The sequence below is a fragment of the Topomyia yanbarensis genome, chromosome 3 (assembly GCF_030247195.1).
Source record: "Topomyia yanbarensis strain Yona2022 chromosome 3, ASM3024719v1, whole genome shotgun sequence".
In the NCBI taxonomy this organism is placed as follows: Eukaryota; Metazoa; Arthropoda; class Insecta; order Diptera; family Culicidae; genus Topomyia; species Topomyia yanbarensis.
The window spans coordinates 419,655,260-419,670,399 of record NC_080672.1 but is presented as its reverse complement, the minus strand read 5'-3'; the positions used below and the strand labels follow the sequence as shown (position 1 = coordinate 419,670,399).

The window sequence follows — 15,140 nt, the reverse complement described above, 5'->3', positions numbered from 1 at the left end:
ATTATAATAACTCGTTTCATTATCAACTAGTTATTCGTAGTATATGTCGCAGTTATTATTTCAGGTATTTTACCTCTTATGCAAGGTTTTTCAATACCTTATTGTTGTGTTTAAGTATTGGGTAAAATATACCTGAATTTGGTATTCTGAAGTTATTTTTTCTGCTCGGGGTGGGCTATAAGAATGCAACCCATACTTGGCCGAAGGGATTACGAGCCAAGAATTCCAACATTTTGACCATCTGCGGACTAAAAACTCACTGAAATAATTTTGGCCATGTTTTTACATTGCGTACTCCTATGTGTTGCGTTTCAGGCAATAATGACAACACCAAAAGCGGCGTCCGGTATCTCCATATCACTAGCCAACACCACCAACAAGGAAGCTAATATCAAAGACGGCGGATTCAAACTTGTGTCTCGTAAAATTTAAGAATCAAGGAAGAATAGCAGATCGCAAACACCATACCAGCAATAGGGACAACTGCAACGTGAGTTAAATAAATTATCCCCAAAACACAGTAGGCGAGAAAGGACACGTGTCTCCGAGACAGAAAAGGCGTCCACATGCAGCAGCAGGTTGCGTGTGTGTCATCTGGCTAACATCCACTAACATTCGTCATTTATTTTATTTTGTAAAAATATAACAGACTCATGGCAGTGCTCAACTTATTTATTGAGCCATATTAAATAAAAGATTTAAAAATAAGGAAGAAAATTAAAAACCACTTGTGACTGAACACGATGTATTCAATGTAATGTATTCAATCATCAAATTTCTATTTAGAAAAAAAAGCGTAGGTCGCTTTCCTTTAGACTTTCAAACAAATTTGCATACCATTGGTACTGCGATTGGTATCTCCACGTCTCCAGCCAGCACAATCAACAAGGAAGCTAATATCAAAGACGGCGGATTCACACGACAACTGCAACGAGAGTGAAATAAATGATCCCCAAAATACAGTAGCCGAGAAACGACACGTTTCGCCGAGACAAAAAAGTCTTCGCATGCAGCAGCAGATTGCGTCTGTGTGATCTGCCAAACATTCACTAATATTCGTCATTTATTTTATTTTCTAAATATGTAAAAGACCCACGGCACTGCTAAACTTATTCATTGAGCCGTATTAAATAAAATATTTTAAAATAAGGAAGAAAATTAAAAACCACTTGCGACTGAACACGATGTATTCAATTAGATACTAATCATCAAATTTCTATATAGAAGAAAAAAAGCGTAGATCGCTTTCCTTTAGACTTTCAAACAAATTTGCATACTATTGCATTATTATAGCTCATTCGAAAAAATGACAAAAGCCCATTTTTTACGAGTCACCCCCCGAAGAAAACTAATATCGTTCACATAAGTTTAAAACATCTTCAAATTGAGTACCGAACAATTTTAAAGTAAATTTAAAAACGTAAAAAAGTAAATAACTACAGTGAAGACCCAACTTAATCAGCCCCCGATTCTGTTTAGTCAGCATTTTGACCCGATTTTGTCAGCCTCATTGATGATGGGCTCTAGCAGACGAACCAAGCAGCATTCGAGTAAATCCTTTCTTGATCATATTTTTTCTTATCTTAGAGATGCGAAATATGCAAAAATATTTTTTTTTAATTTTGCACAAACTCAGAGCCTCTTGAGGAAAATTTAAACTAAATAATCAGATATGGTTATGAGGCTATATAGCATAGCATAGCACGAACACCTGCACAAATCGTAGATGGAGTCGTAGAATTGAGCATATCCATTGTTATATCAGACTTCGTCACGATCTTCAATGACGTAGACCTGCTCAACTCCACGTCCTTACAAGCGTTTTTATTTCATAATAGTCCTATCATCTACTTACGGAAAACTCTCGGAACCGAAACAGTTTTCATAGATGACGGAGATATAAAAAGGCGAAAAAAGTTGGCTAGGGATTATATAATTCTGCATATATTTACTATATTTAGTAGCGTTATTTAAAAAGAAAACGTAAAGAATATATTCGAAACAATCTCATCGGTATCCAAAATGTGAAATTCGTCACTGCTTAAAGGTTTTTGATGCCACTTCTTAGGGATAAACGTTGTCGAATCTCCATGATATCTGGTCGCTTGAGGCAATACTGTTCCGAAAAACCAATATAATAACAAAACAGAGTCGGTTCTTACCGAAAGACACTTTCACTTTTTCAGTGAATCAATTCTTGAACATTTCCGAAATTTAAATTACGAAACTGTTCTTTATAAACTTCTAAATTGACAGCAAAATGTCTCGGAGAAAAACTAACGAGATAAAATAAAACGAGCTGTCTCCAATCAGACCTCACCTACTATTTCAGATATGATTAGGAGGCTATATCACCAAAAAAGAATAGTGTAGGAGTTATGGTTTATTAAAAAGATAGAAAAATGTATGTCACGATTTTATCAATGTCCCCGTTTTATCAGCCTCAAGTTTACCAATGGGCTGATAAAAACGGGTCTTCACTGTAATAGTGATTATTCTAGTGCACTGGCCCTAGTGTAGATGTTCTTACACAATTTCTTACCGAATAAACCCAATAAATAAAACAACCCGTATTTACACAGTTAAATTCTAAGATAAATCGATATTATTACTTTTACGGGCAATTCCAGTTCTGATCCTTTTCCTATGTACGTATAGCAATTGTAGCAAACATGTGCTATAAATATATGAACAAACTGATTTTAAATTGACTGTTGCCGCCGACAACCAATAACCCATAATTACGTAAATCGTGGTTAGAGTGCGCTCGAATCTGAAACCATGCTTCGACCGGTTGCTTCCAACAGGCGTTTACTATTCCACCGGTTACTCGCACTGCTTACAAAATAACGTGAGAGTAAAACCACAGAGAACAGACATATAAGCTAGAACAAACTTTCCCGAAAAGCCTGTGTAAACATTTAAATAAAAATACGTTGAAAATCACCATCGCATACAGGTTCGCATGCGTGAGTCACCATTGTATCCAAGTTCGCACACAAGTCCCGTATAGCGATTGCTGGCCGATCGAAGCGCCAGCCAGTGGCAAGTTGCTACTTGCTGTTGTCATTTCAAAGCGACAGTTTTATTTCTTACACAAGTTGAAAACTTTACTTGTATGTCAGTTCTCAGGGGTAAAACTTTTATTGTATTCCTTACTGTAAATTTCAGAAAGTATTCAGCACTAGTGTGGTTCGGCGATGTCATTGACATTGAAGGGTATACTAAGGAAAGGGGTTTTCCAGAGCTACATTTTTCAACTTAGCAAATCTAACTCAACCGCTACAAGGAGAGAGAGAAGCGCAACGGGTAACGCATATCGATCAAGTTGAAAAAACATGGGGAGTCATCGTGCCCTGAGAAGCTGGCGACGTGAAAGCTATTGCCCTAGTTAGTTAGAGATTGGTGAACAATACTATTCTAAATATACACCAGAATATATTAAATAATTCAAGGCACTATTTCTATCTGTATACTAGTCACGCCAACCAAAGATATAAATCATTCATGTCCGTCAGAGCAGTACTGCAATTAGGTATGTGCTACAATAATTCGTTATGCGTTAGGGCAAAGGGATGACATTGATTAGCCTCGAATCAAATTACCGCGTAATCCAATTGGTTTCAGATACTACCCAATATGATCTGCTATGGTTTAATACACTATTCAAGCTAAGTTGATCAGCCTCTGTTACTCTACTATGTTTATTCAAGCAACAATGTTGAATTGCCGACAGATTTTATAGCAAAATTCACAAGTCTGCTTAGAACGAAAACTACAAGCGTGAAATGAAATAACGATTTGTCTTTTCAAAATGCAGTCAAGCGTACCGATGAAGATGCCATTGAAAACAACACAAAGGTCTGATAGTCATTTTTATGAAGCTCTTCTTTCAACTAGCAGTACTATGTGTTTTATGTAACTAGAGAGTTTGGCTGAATATTTATATATGTAGATTGAAAGAGACTACTCTGCACGCTAGCAGACATTCGACGCCGCCTGGGACAGACAAACTGCGGCATACTACCGAAAATGTCGGATATATTACTGGTTACTTTGCTATAGAATATATAACTTTAAGGATAGAAAGTTAAGTTTCATGTGCAGTTGCAATTAAAGAATCCACTGATGGAATCTTCATTCTTAAAACTTGCCCTTCACAGACGAAAGCAGAAATCCCTACTCAAACAATTGTACGTTAGCCGGTGTCTGGCCATAGACATGACAAACCCAAACACTATCACATAACATTGTGGCAATATTTTTTCCCAAACCATTCCACAAAGCATAAAACTTGGCTGGGGCTACACCTAGGCGACAGATTCCGACAAGCCCTCGAGCGTGAAGAACAAGAACAACATAGGAGGATAGATAGAAAGAAGAAAAAATCGTTTCCGAACTTGGTCTTCATTCATCGCAGTTTAGCTCGAACATTGGTGCATGATTGTCACGAATCGGTCGAATATTACTCAGTATACTTACAATTAGTATTATTTAGTGAAACCGAGTGCGAGATCAACGTAGTGTAGCAGCGAAGTCTTTCGTGCGATTACAGTGGACGAGGACGTTTCCCTTCCGAGATAAATAGAAAGGTTATTTTTCGCATACATATACCGAAACCGTGCCTTAGTGAAATGGAACATATGGTATTGCCAGTTACAGTAATGTGTGCAGTCGGATATGATAACGTAATCTTGCGTAAAGGCAATCTACCAGGGGACTCCATTGCATTTAGATGCGGTAGAAAAGTAACATGTGGTGGAAAATATATCCATATCTAAAGGAAAATCGATAAAGTTTTATACTTGTTGATTGGCAGTATGTATAGAAAAAGTACTTAGTTTCGATATGGTGACCATCAATTTAATACAAGTTAAAATAATTGGAGTGTCGAAGTGTTAAGATTGGATAGATATCACAATGCAAAGTGGTCTAGAATGTGAATTTAGCAATATCTTTACTTTTTCTCTAAAACTAAATAGCTTAGCCTTATAATGTTTATGAAAATTGTTGTACATTGCAAGGCCCCTTTTCGTTTAAATAGCAGCGAAGGTAGTTCTAATTTTAGCAACATCCGAAATTGATCTTTTTAACGGCTCAGCGGCGGATTCAAGGGGAAGGATCCTGGGGGTCCGGAACCCTCTACCACTCCCCGAAAAATTTTAACTAGTTCCGAAATATTAAATTACTTTCTATTTTAATTTTTTTCTAAACATAAAATCATGCCAAGCCAGATTCGACCACCAAAACTGATATTAATTAAATGAGGTTATTGTAATATGAACATTTCAAAATTTAAATTTCGGACCCTTCCGATTTTTTTTTGCTGGATCCGCCCCTGTAATGGCTCGAGATAGAGTTTAGCTGTCTTCAATGAAGTTTTGAACAACACCTGTTAGACAAATTTTCCGAGACATGCAAGATCTATCTTTCATATTTTCCATTCCACAATAAATCCCAATGTAAGCTTTAGGGTGTTTCCTAAAAACGGTTTTATTTATACAACTTTTGTACTTTTTACGTTACACTAAAGTAACCATTTGACAACTTGAAGATTATTTTAAGGCGCATAATTTGTTCATATACACCAACTACCAAACTATGTTCGTTTTAAATAGTGGTCCCTGCTTACTATGGAAATCGAAATGCCAATCCCATAACTGGTTTAGATATAGGTTTTGTGCCCTTTACGCGCAAAATGATTTTGACCAATTTTCTCCTTAGTGGAGAAAATAGGGTTTCACCCGAATTTTTCTCGATAGGGGAAATATAGCATGTGAACAACGCACAAGTTCTTCTCATATTAAGAAATTAAACGCAATATAATGATGAGAATAACTCCTAAATATTAAATATAACTAGCAGGGGAGGCCGGGGCTAGTTGGAGGTGTTTTCAGTTTTACCGATTTGATTTAGTTGGTTAGTTAGATCTTATAAAAAAGAACACGTTGCCTAAAAGTGCAGACTGTTGGCAACATCCTTGAATTTTTCAAAGTGTTCTTTTGGAACGTGCTAAATGTCTTTCCAATAAAACTGTATATAACCCGCCATTTGCCATTATATTTCAGTGTCAATACCCCGGGATTTTGACTTCGACGCGTACTCCATATACAAAAGCAAATTTGCGAAATTTTTCAGGCGATTGGCCGAAGTAAACGTCCTTTGCAATGACGGGATACACAACCACAAATTAAAAAAAAACTTAAACAAAATTTTGTTTGTGGATAGCTGTAATATCTGTATGGATGCTGAAAGCTCCATTCACGTACAGTCAAAAAATATAATCATCTGTAGAATAGATTGATAATCATCTTGTTCAGCACAAAATGTTCAAAATTAATAAAATTTACTTAGTATGCTCGAAAACACATTATCTCTCACAACTTCTACAAAACAAAAAGATTTGTAACAAAAACACATTGGATGATGTGTTTCACACTACTTGAAGTACATAGGAAGAATTAGCGCTATATATAATAGAAACTGAAAAAAGAGGATTCCGTCAATTAACGCCAACCGCCAACTAGCCCCGGGCTCCCATATACCTCGTTAGCACGTATATTTTGCCTCGATAGTGTCAACTAAATGGGGCAAATTTTATGGAATTCTATGGGTTTTAAGGGAACTTCTCCATAATTTGGAGTAGTTCGGCAAACTCCAGTAAAGTATTCCGAACTTTGTGTAAGCCATAACTACATCATGAAAATTTATCAATCACGAAAGGAATCTTACACACTTTAAGGAGAGGTTCTCATTGAAAGCCTTCAATTTTTTTCTTAGCGGTTTTTGAAAGGTATAAGCGTCTACTAAATTGTGTTAAACGGGTTTTTCGATCCGCGCATCAAAAAAGTTTCTACAGATCATTGATCGAAGCGACGTCCTGGCAACCATTGCACGCTCTAAGCTCGAGACGCGCGTTTCAGGTAGAAACCTTTTCATGGCATTATGCACGTTCCCAGAATGCTTTGCGGGGCACTGTAAATGTGTACAGGTCTCGAGAAAGTATCTGTAGCAGTTATCAAACAACCACAGCACAGTGTTTCCCAATTGATAAAAACGTGATCGAAATTGGTTGACCACGAAAAAACGATTTTCGAGCTATAGTATCTTCAGCAAAGTTTGTCTATAAAATATTCCGCATTTTATTAAAGTAAAGCTAAAGCTGAAAAGCAAATTTTTGTTTGGCCATTTATGAAAATAATAAAAAGTTGTGAGGAGTATAATAAGAAACATCTTTTCTGAAGAGATTATTATATTCTTTTGGTTATAACACATATTTTTTGAGTTTTCTATGATACACCACTGAAAATTCTTTTTTTTTAACTTTTGTGGGTGATTTTTTAGAATTTCAAAATGTTCTGAGATTTTATCCGGTATAAGAAAATACACAATTTTTCGTAAGCTAATTTGGTAAGTAAATTTATTTCTATCTCTTAATATCTGTGCAGTTATCGAAATTTTTTGTGCCAAAAAAGCAACATTTTGGTATGAAATAACATTTTAATCCGCAAATTTCCGCAGACAAAGCCATATTCATTAGAGTCTATAAAGCAAACGCTATCAAATCCTGGGATAATCATTTGTCGCATGCTGTCTTTTGCATGCAAAAACATATATTAACCCTTTCATACCCAACTTTTTTCTAGTGCATGTAGGGTTTTAAAACTATATTTTCTTAAAAACGGTGGAATCAAGATGCACGAAAAGCCTTTTTTCATAAAGATAGGAGCTTGCCTCGCAGTGCTATAAGCTGCTAATTTTTTACCTTCCAATGATCAATACAATTCTCCTAGAATATTTACAATAGTCCAATTGCGTGGAAAACGTAGCCAAAGACAAATTTATGTTTTATCAGCTTTTAATAATATTGCAATATAACGAAGATATATGAAAAATTCATTTTCCGTCGTCAATGTAAACTGTCCCTGGCAGCACTGCTCCATCGGAATTCTAATTGCAATAATTTCAGTTCTAGAGCTGATACTTGCAACCGGTTTGGGGGGAGGGGTGGTCAAGGATTTCACCAAGAAAAAAATCACTTTTTTTGGTAATTATTTTTAGAACTTTGTTTGAAGCGAATTTTGTGTAGTATGATGCATCATTTCAGTAACATTCTGTAATTTTTCCATGTAAACATATTGACAAGCGATACGGTGATGAAGCTTTTTGTAGAACGTCTCTGGAAAAAACACGATTTACGGTGTTACCTGCCAATAACTACTTAACCGATTTATTTCAAATTTTGCATACACATTCTATGTAAAAAATACTTAACCTCTACGTTGAGGTAACACTGTAAATCGTGTTTGTTCCAGAGACGTTCTACAAAAAGCTTCATCACCGAGTCGCTTGTCGATATTTTTACATGAAAAAATTACAGAATGTTATTGAAATGATGTTTATACTACACAAAAGTTTTGGTCAATTCGCTTCACCCAAAGTTCTGAAAAAATTCGCCAAAAGGTGATTTTGTTCCTTGTAGGGAATGCTTTGCCCTTAATGCTCAAATGATAGGCAATAGTCACATTTATTAGCCTTACTTGTTTTTGTGAGTAAATCTTTTCTCAATCAGAAATTACAGCTATTTAAAAACGTTGTTGTGCATGAAGGAGTTAAAAAACGACTACACAATAAGGTTTTTTTACACGGGGGATACGTACCGCGTAAAAAAACGTGCAAAAAACGCGTTAATTCAGAAAACCGTGCAAAAATCCGCGTTACATTCAATGCAAAAGACGATTTTAGGAAAAGGAGTTTTATCAAAAATGTCGTTTTGAAGGCTTAGACTTAGACGATGTTTGAACAAGTTTTTTTGCACGGATTTTGCAATTAGCACGGTTTCTGCTTTTTTTTCTAATTCCTTAGAAAAGTTTTGGAAAAGTGGAAAAGTCGGATCTCAAGAATTTATTTTGGTTTCCATTTCAACAATATGGTTGTTTTCAGAACAGTATTAACGAGTAGACGCCAACTATGGATGTCTGAGACCATTTCAAAAATGAAAATGGCAACTTCCGGCTTCGCGGAATTCTCTAAAACCTAATTAATATGGGTATTTTTGGAACGGGCTGGACGAGTAGGCGCCAGATAGCGATGTCTGTGACCTTTTTGAAAACCAAGATGGCGACTTCCGATTCAGTGGAATTCTCTAAAACCCAATCGATATGGAAATTTTTGGAACGGTCTTGGCGAGTATTCGCCAGATCTGGATGTCTGAAGCTGTTTTGAAAATCAAGATGGCTAGTTCCGGTTCAGCGGAATTCTTTAAAACCACATCAATGTTGATATTTTTGGAACGGGCTTGACAAGTAGATGCCATATAGCGATCGACTAAACCTAACTGGACATCTTGGTTTTCGAAATGGCCTCAGACATCGATATTAGACATCTACTTGCCAATGCCGTTCCAAAAATACCCATCTTGATGGTGCATTAGCGAATTCCACTGAACCGGAAGTCGCCATCTTGGTTTTCAAAATGGCCTCTAACATTGATCTCTATACTGCGCTCATTGAGCTCGCTCTGAAAATATGCATACTGATTGGGTTATAGACAATTCTGTTAGACTGGAAGTCGCCATGTTGGTATTGCAAATGGCCTCAGACATTGATATTTGGCGTCTATTCGTAAAGCCTGTTGCAAAAATACCCATATTAATTGGGTTTTAGATAATTCATCAGAACCGGAAGTCGCCATCATGGTTTTCAAAACAGCTTCAGATATCTATATCTGGCGCTACTCGCCAAGCCCACTCCAAAAATTTCCATATCGATTGGGTTTTAGAGAATTCCATTGAACCGAAAGTCGCCATCTTGATTTTCCAAATCGCTTTAAACATGGACATGGAAAACTTGATCAAAAATCGTCGAAGTCTTTTGCCTTCGAAAGGACATTTCGCAAAATCCGTGCAAAAAAATTTGTTGAGAAATCGACTAAGTCTTTTGCTTTTAAAAGGATTTTAATTTTTTTTTGCGAAAAACCGTGCTAATTTCGAAAGCGGTGTAAAAATGCCATGTAAAAAAACCCGTGTAACGTGTAAAAAAACCTTAGTGTAAAACTCTTTTATAAGGTCATTCAAAAAATACATCACACATTTAAGGGTAAAAAGAGGCAGTATGAAGCATGTTGTAACACGTTGGAGAGGAAGGAGGGGGGTTAACTTAGTAAAGCCTTAAAGGGAAGCAAAAAGGACTTAAAAAGGCTGTACGCTGCGCAGTTTTGGAATTCCACGGGCACCCAACCATACACAGAACGTCACCACGGGCGCCATTTTGTTTTCTTCGTCTTGAAAAAAATTGTTAATGAAGACGAAAATATGAGCTTTTTGAATTCTAAACCTTCTATGTTTGTTCATAGGCCCACAAAATCCAAATTTTGCTTACTTTTTGGTCATTTGAATGAGAACCTCCCCTTAATGATATCATACGAGTTTATGGAAATTCCTATGAATTTCGACTGATTGCTAGCTTAAGACTCAAAAAACCTTTCTTGAGCATGTGTAAGAATTGAAAGCTTAGTAGTATGCGTAGAAAAAAAATGTGCTCAGGTTTGCCACCGGTTTATCCATATAATAGCTCTTCAGAACTCCGAAATAAGAATATCAGTCGATTTATTAGATAATCACGATTCGAATTATGCCAAATAATTGGTGAGAAAACAATTGACCGATCAGAATGGTGTGACCTCGTTCGATGACTTAGCCATCGAAGGATGCGATCGCTACAAGGAGGAACCATTTAGTAGTCAACTGCTTGAAAAATATTTGCGCTGTAGGGAGAAAACGTATCAGAAGGCTTTTAAGAGGAACTGTAGCATTGAAAGCTGTAAAAATTAAGTTCACGGTGCCAGAAAATTTCATTAGTACCTTACTGGACTGAGTGTCTGTACATCGCCCCTGGATGTGGTGGGTACTCAATGTTAGAATTGATATTTCCAAGTCCGGGAGCAGATCGCTTCGGGTTTAAGGCAGCACTTCCGTTGGATTTATTAGATGTTGTTGGTGCAGGAGGACATCTTGGGGTCCTTACGAGGTAGCCTAGGGGAGGCAAGATTTCTTCTATTCCCTCTTGAGGATCATCAAATTATTGATCAAAGCGAGCCAAACGAGATGAAGGAATTTTAAGATAGGACGGATGGTGAAGCATTCTTTAGCATTTTTGCATAAGAGCGCTTTAAGAGCACCATAAGGGAGTGCTGTTTGCAATTGCTCCAGTTCATTACCCACGATACAAACAGGCGAACAGGTAGACGAACTTTTTCATGGAGGATATAGGTGGGAAGAGAAGAAGGTCACCCGAAGTGAGCCTGATAGAGACTAGGTAACCTTACCTCCCTCGATGCTTGCGGTATGCAATTGCTTGCAGCCCAAGATCTTAACTTGTTGAAATGAGGTCCAACAGGTCTTCGCATTTCAGGCACGGTTTGGATACAACCCCGTCGAATTTTACGGCTATTGTTGGTATGTAGACTGTGAACTCCCACGTAAAACGGTCACAGCAAGCAATCTTGATTGCCTGGCAGAGGTCGTTCTCTAAAACACGTATCTTGTTTGCCCAACCACGTGTGATCTGAGTTACAGTCGGGTACTGCGTAGTCTGGTCTCGAGAAAGTTTCAGTATATTAACCCATTATTTCCCAACTTATTTTTTATGCGCAGCACAAATTGAACTTTCCGGTTGAAAAAATGTAAGCGGTTATTTAAAAAATTATTTTTGTAGGTCATAAAATAAGGAACAACTGGTGTAAATTTCAGGGTGATCGGTAAATTAATTCCTGAGATGCCGTGAACGCTATAACGGCACTTTTCAAATTAAATACAAATCTGATATAATTGAGTTTAACGGTCGGTGTAGCGAGTCAACGATCCCGCGTATCGAACACTACATGCCGCTTATGAGTGGTCAATAGGCCTATAAATGGCTGTACAAGTACAGTACAATACAAGTTGTAAGGATCCGATCTTAATTTTTGAGAGAAGTTTCCTCAACATATGTACTTTCAGAAAATTTAATTTTTAATTCTCAGTTTTTTCACCCTGATAAGTTTGTAACCCCTTAAGGGAAAGTCGAATCAAAATAAAACATAAATAAGGTTTTAACTACCGTAACTTGTTGAAACGTATTCAGCACATGAGGTATATGTGCAAAATATTAACTTATTGATAATGCCTGATTTACTTTACTACTTGAGTAATAAAAGTTGTTCTAATTATCTACTATATATAGTAGTATGCGCATTAATGGGTTAACTGGTGACCTTTACTCAATTAAATGGACACCGAACACCACTGCGAAAACAAATCGATCTGCTCCGTTCAAAGGCTCGAAAACAAATGGTGCCGCGAATATCATATATTCTACCAAAATCAGGGTAGTTATGGGAATTTCAAAAATGTTTTCTGAACAACTGGTCACGGTTGACGTCCCGTAAGCACAGAATTTCGGATTGCTGATGAGAACATAGAAAAATCGAAACATGGTTCGATTCACAAGCCGATGCGCTGCTTTGTGTTTTATACTGTTAATAAAGTATTACACACTAAGAAGCGAAATCGAATTAAAGCCATTCTGCCCATGATGAGCACAATACCTATAACTTGAGTAGGTCATGGATTTTCGTTTCAACTTCGTCTCATCAGTATCTGACAGAACCGAACCATGACGGTTCTGCCAGATACTGATGCGACGAAAGTTATAGGTCAAAACCTTGATGCGCGAAATGGTTTTAAACCAACTTTTGCTTTAGGGAGTAATATGGCAAAATTATGTGATTCGTAACAATCTATAATTATTAGGGTGGGGCAAAATGATCGTTTTTTTCAGCACAGCACTTCTTTGGTTCCTTTTGGGGTCCAAAACAACTGTGCAAAATTTGGGGTCGATTGGTGTTGACCCGGCGTAGCGCATTGCGTTTGAAATTTGTATGGAGATTAGTATGGGAAAACCTACATTTTTGCATTTTTTATTCTACAGACTACAATTCTTCCTGTAGTATGCCAACAAATAGATAAAAGTATAGTCCAGGATATGCTGAACAACTTTGCCGAAGGATGTATGGTGTTAGAATGTCTCTATGCCAAGTTATAGCTGTTCAAAGTTCGATATATCGAATTAAATGCCAAAAATCAGTTTTATTGGCAACACTGCGGGTGTACCAATGGTATTTCATATGGCATTCCAAAATAACATTATATATTTTAGATTTACCACATTGGTATGTTTGGATGAATTATTCAAAAGCCTTAGCTCAATTTCATGAGGTAGTTGAGCAATAGGGTGTAGTGAGGGGTGAGGGGGGGGGGGACTTTAATATGTAGAAATTCGAACTGAAATGTTGTCGAGTTGGAATGTTCAGATGAATTAACAACTGACATATCAACTCGACATCAGTTAATTCAGTCTGTAACGTAACTTCTTTTGATAAAAGTCAAGGCAAAGAGATACAGTATGTTTGATTTCATCGTTACTATTATGCGTAGGACAATGTGTAAATATTTTGAAATAATTCATCTGAACATTCCAACTCGACAACATTTCAGTTCGAATTTCTACATATTAAAGTCCGCCCCCCCCCCTCACCCCTTACTAAGCCCTATTGCTCAACTACCTCATGAAATTGAGCTGAGGCTTTTGAATAATTCATCCAAACATACCAATGTGGTAAATCTAAAATATATAATGTTATTTTGGAATGCCATATGAAATACCATTGGTACACCCGCAGTGTTGTCAATAAAACTGGTTTTTGGCATTTAATTCGATGTATCGAACTTTGAACAGCTATAACTTGGCATAGAGACATTCTAACACCATACATCCTTCGGCAAAGTTGTTCAGCATATCCTGGACTATACTTTTATCTATTTGTTGGCATACTACAGGAAGAATTGTAGTCTGTAGAATAAAAAATGCAAAAATGTAGGTTTTCCCACACTAATCTCCATACAAATTTCAAACGCAATGCGCTACGCCGGGTCAACACCAACCGACCCCAAATTTTGCACAGTTGTTTTGGACCCCAAAAGGAACCAAAAAAATACTGTGCTCGGTTGATGTGGCTATGATTACGTTTTTCCATATAACAATGCCCCACCCTAATAATTATACATTCAAGCAAATTGCTTGGGTGCTACCAATAGAATTTGAAAGTTCAGTTTTAATAAGATATTTAGTATGAGATTGAATTTCTAATTACTAAATCTCGAAAATATATTTTACGCTCCACGTTCAGCATTGCAGCATATCGAACACAATTTGAACGTCAGACCAGGCTGCTGGTCAAATTTTAAATATTTAAGTTCCAAGTGTTATTCTTAAAGCGTTTTGTATATTTTTGCCGTATAACTTTTTCACTCAAGGGCCATATATTCCAGGACATTGAAATACAAAAATTGTTATCATAAAACAGACACCTACAGAAATTCAGGCAGAAAAATCAATGCAAGTGAATGGATAGTGAAGCGACGAACCTACAAGCAAATTACGTGGCTAATGAATACTATATGACTTATAGGCAAATAACTTTTTCCATAGAAATCGACAGTAGATAATGGCTGTTAGTGACCGATCGTTATCTTTGTACGTTACGCCTGCCAAGGATATCAAATGAAATTGATGCACTGGTAACAGTGGACTGGCACTGTGAGTCATTACGGGGAGTGACTGGAAAAGCATGTTTTGTCTTTCTAGCTAGAGGACAATACTATTAAGAGTCCCGCATTGGGGACACTTTTTTCCATTGCATGCGATCGATAACGTTTCGACATCCTTTTGTCTGACATGTCGTGCAATACCCATGGTACATGAAATATAGCATATTAATGAGTAATTTAGTTGAATGGTGGTGGATGAAAATGAAAAAAAAAATGGAAATAAACTTTATTTGATTTACATGAACAGGCGAAACATTCATTAATTACGAATATTTACATAGATGTTCAAATTTACGGTATCTTAGTATTACAAAAGAGCAATGAGAATGACAGTCAATACAATTGACAAATTGATGATAATTTATTTCTATCGATACATGAAGTCTATCGGCCAGTTTCTTCACTGGATGAAAACCGGTTTTTTTTTCTGAAAACCAGCCAATTAGCAGAAAACCGGTTTTCATCCAAGTGCAGAAATTGGCCGTATGAGAGT

The 15,140-nt window shown here is 36.8% G+C and overlaps 1 protein-coding gene across 1 annotated transcript in view; it reads left to right on the top strand.

Moving 5' to 3' along the window:
* The first annotated feature begins 4,430 nt into the window (after window positions 1-4,430).
* LOC131690004 (calcyphosin-like protein) overlaps window positions 4,431-15,140 on the top strand; it is a 31,777-nt gene continuing 21,067 nt past the window's right edge. Inside the window, exon 1 of the mRNA XM_058975443.1 lies at window positions 4,431-4,592. The gene's annotated coding sequence lies outside the window, so the exon portion shown is untranslated. The remainder of the gene's footprint in view (window positions 4,593-15,140) is intronic.